The sequence below is a fragment of the Vicia villosa genome, unplaced genomic scaffold (assembly GCF_029867415.1).
Source record: "Vicia villosa cultivar HV-30 ecotype Madison, WI unplaced genomic scaffold, Vvil1.0 ctg.001041F_1_1, whole genome shotgun sequence".
Taxonomy (NCBI): Eukaryota; Viridiplantae; Streptophyta; class Magnoliopsida; order Fabales; family Fabaceae; genus Vicia; species Vicia villosa.
The window spans coordinates 545,478-549,800 of NW_026705454.1; positions in this window are offsets into that span (position 1 = coordinate 545,478).

The following is a 4,323-nucleotide window of genomic DNA, read 5'->3' on the forward strand; positions in this document are numbered from 1 at the left end:
TTTCAGAATAGACTTTACGCCTTCAGATTCAGATCACTGCTTCTGATCTGATCAAGTTTCTCTTCAGGAAACACTCCTTCTGAAGTGTGCTGATATAAATCTGAATGATCTTCTGATCCATTACTTCTGATATACACAGCTTCTGGAGGTTCACTTCTTTGTTCTGCAGCTTCTGATAAGACAAAACTGTATCTGCAGAAATTCTTAAGCTGCTTTGTTTCATCAAAAACAAGTTTATCATCAAACCAGATATTTATTGATTCGTCCACAATTAATGTTTCAATATTGTATATTTTGTAGCATTTAGAGCATTTAGAATAATCAAGAACGAAACATCAATGCTTTAGAGACAAACAAAACAGATGGTTCCAAGACTAATAAACTTTCTTTTCTGATTTCCTACGAACATAGTTTCTTCAACAGATTTAAGAACCAGAACTTGGAAGACAATCTTTCTTCCCTTCAAGTGTTGAGACCAACTTGAGTCCAGGAGACATGTCATGTTGACTTTTATCTTCTTTGTCGCCAAGAGAATCTGCAAAAGAAATAGTCTTTTTCTTTGGTACCCACATTTTCTTGGGTCCTTTCTTGTTAGATTTTCTTAAGTTCTGATTGAACTTGGGTTTAACATTGTAAGCAATAGGAGGAACAGCATGATAATGTTTAATGTGAGTTTCATGATATTTCCTAGGTTGTGTCACATGCTTTTTGGTGTGTGTTATGTGAAAACTTTGAGCATGTGAAGTGTGCCTAATATCATGGGAGTGGCCATACTTGAACTGATCATACAATGGCTTGTATGTGAATTTCATTTCATCAACAGGTTCAAGTTTGTATGGGGTTTCACCCTCAAAACCAATGCCTACTCTTTTGTTTCCAGACACAGCATATATCATAGAAGCTAGCTGACTTCTGCCAATACTTCTAGATAAGAACTTCCTGAAACTTAAATCATATTCTTTCAGAATATGGTTTAGACTAGGAGTGGATTTTTCTGAATCAGAAGGAGATCCAACATTATTGGATAATTTTAAAAGTTTTTCTTTTAATTCAGAATTCTCCAACTCAAGCTTCTTTGTTTCAAATTCAAATAGCTTTTTCAGCTTTTTGTATTTGAGACTGATCTGAGACTTGAGTTCCAGAAGTTCAGTTAGACCGGAAACTAACTCATCTCTAGTAAGTTCAGAAAATACCTCTTCAGAATCTGATTCTGATGTAGATTCTGATCCGTCATCTTCTGTCGCCATCAGCGCACAGTTAGCCTGCTCATCTTCAGAGTCTGAATCATCTTCTGACTCATCCCAGGTTGCCATAAGACTTTTCTTCTTATGAAACTTCTTCTTGGGATTTTCCTTCTGAAGTTTTGGACATTCATTCTTGAAGTGTCCAGGCTCATTGCATTCATAGCACATGACCTTCTTCTTGTCAAATCTTCTGTCATCAGAAGATTCTCCACGTTCAAATTTCTTTGAACTTCTGAAGCCTCTGAACTTCCTTTGCTTGGTCTTCCAGAGTTGATTTAGCCTTCTGGAGATCAAAGACAGTTCATCTTCTTCTTCAGATTCTGATTCTTCAGGATCTTCTTCTCTAGCCTGAAAAGCGTTAGTGCATTTCTTGATATTGGATTTTAATGCAATAGACTTACCTTTCTTTTGAGGCTCATTTGCGTCCAGCTCTATTTCATGACTCCTCAAGGCACTGATAAGCTCTTCCAGAGAAACTTCATTCAAATTCTTTGCAATCTTGAATGCAGTCACCATAGGACCCCATCTTCTGGGTAAGCTTCTGATGATCTTCTTTACGTGATCAGCCTTGGTGTATCCCTTGTCAAGAACTCTCAATCCAGCAGTAAGAGTTTGAAATCTTGAAAACATCTTTTCAATGTCTTCATCATTCTCCATCTTGAAGGCTTCATACTTCTGGATTAAAGCTAGAGCTTTAGTCTCCTTGACTTGAGCATTTCCTTCATGAGTCATTTTCAAGGACTCATATATGTCATAGGCCGTTTCCCTGTTAGATATCTTCTCATACTCAGCATGAGAGATAGCATTCAGCAAAACAGTTCTGCATTTATGATGATTCCTGAAAAGCTTTTTCTGATCATCGTTCATTTCTTGCCTTGTCAGCTTTACGCCACTGGCATTTACTGGATGTTTGTAACCATCCATCAGAAGATCCCATAGATCACCATCTAGACCAAGAAAGTAACTTTCCAGTTTATCTTTCCAGTATTCAAAGTTTTCACCATCAAATACCGGCGGTCTAGTATAACCATTGTTACCGTTGTATTGCTCAGCAGAGCCAGATGTAGATGCAGGTGTAGACTTTTCACTTTCATCAACCATCTTTTACTGAAGCGTTTTTCTCTTCCTGAATCTTTTCTAAACACGGTTAAGTGCTTGCACCTTAGAACCGGCGCTCTGATGCCAATTGAAGGATAGAAAAACACTTAGAAAGGGGGGGTTTGAATAAGTGTAGCTTTAAAAACTTGACAGATAAAAATAAATTGCACAGTTATTTTTATCCTGGTTCGTTGTTAACTAAACTACTCCAGTCCACCCCCGCAGAGATGATTTACCTCAACTGAGGATTTAATCCACTAATCGCACGGATTACAATGGTTCTCCACTTAGTCAGCAACTAAGTCTTCCAGAGTCTTCTGATCACACACTGATCACTCCAGGAACAACTGCTTAGATACCCTCTAAGACTTTTCTAGAGTATACTGATCCACACGATCACTCTAGTTACAACCTGCTTAGATAACCTCTAAGACTTCCTAGAGTATTCTGATCCACACGATCACTCTAGTTCCTTACAACTTAATGTAATCAATTCTAAGAGTATTACAAATGCTTCTTAAAAGCGATAATCACAAACTGTGATATTTCTCTTAACGTTTAAGCTTAATCTCACTAATATATTACAACAGCAATGTAGTGAGCTTTGATGAAGATGAAGATTCTGAGCTTTGATTTGAACAGCGTTTCAGCAAGTTGATATTCACAGAATAGATGTAGAATTCGTTAACCTTGCTTCTCATCAGAACTTCATATTTATAGGCGTTGGAGAAGATGACCGTTGAGTGCATTTAATGCTTTGCGTGTTCCGTACAGCATCGCATTTAATGTTATACGCTTTTGTCAACTACCTCGAGCCTTGTTCACGCTGTGTCTACTGACGTAGCCTTTAGTAGCTTTTAACGTTCCTTTTGTCAGTCAGCGTAGCTTGCCACTTGTACTTTCTTCTGATCTGATGTTTGTGAATAAAACGTTTGAATATCATCAGAGTCAAACAGCTTGGTGCATAGCATCTTCTGATCTTCTGACCTTGAAGTGCTTCTGAGCGTGATACCATCAGAACTTCAGTGCTTCTGTTCTCTTGTTCTTCTGATGCTTCCATAGACCCATGTTCTGATTCTGCTTCGACCATCTTCTGATGTCTTGCCAGACCATGTTCTGATGTTGCATGCTGAACCCTTGAGACAAAGCTTCTGAGCGCTGAATTATGCGTACTCTTTATATATTTCCTGAAAAGGAAATTGCATTGGATTAGAGTACCATATTATCTTAAGCAAAATTCATATTATTGTTATCATCAAAACTAAGATAATTGATCAGAACAAATCTTGTTCTAACAGAGAAATCATGGGAAAACAAGATAACGTCGAAGGACTTCCAAGAGTACGACCAACAGGCTAGTCTGACGAAGACTTTGACCATTGTAAGTTCTCTAACTTTAGGCTGAATTAAGTTCTCTAACTATAGGCTGAATTAAGAGAAGACCAATTGTAAGTTCTTTAAAGAGATCTCCTCTTGCCTCTACCATCCGGTGAAGTATTTGTTACCATCTCCAAACATGGGCTTCGTTTGTGTGTGGGTGAGCTCTGTCTGTCTTTGGTTTTTTGAGGGTTGTCTTTGTCAATTTTTCACCAAAAAAGGGGAGAAAGGATTAACTCGAACGAGTCTAGAACTGGGCTTCTCAATTGCTGATCAGACATGTCAAAGAGGAAGCAGTCATGTCTAGTATCTGGTCTGGAAGGAAATGCATTTGTGATTTGTGATCTAAGTTATGAACATAGTTGTGACCTGTGTTCTGAGTTACCCGGGGTAGCATGTGGATACTTCTTAAGTTTCCTCTCATGCTCTAGGTCGACTGGTGGCTGTTGATAAAAAAAGGCTTATTAGTTTCTCTTATGCCACCATTGGTCTTCTGTGAGAAGAATTGGTTCCTGGGTTAAGGGGGAGTGTAATTCATCTTCTTCCTCCTATACACCTAATGACCTCTGGATCCTTTCTCGTTGATCCTGAGGTTTCTGTTGGT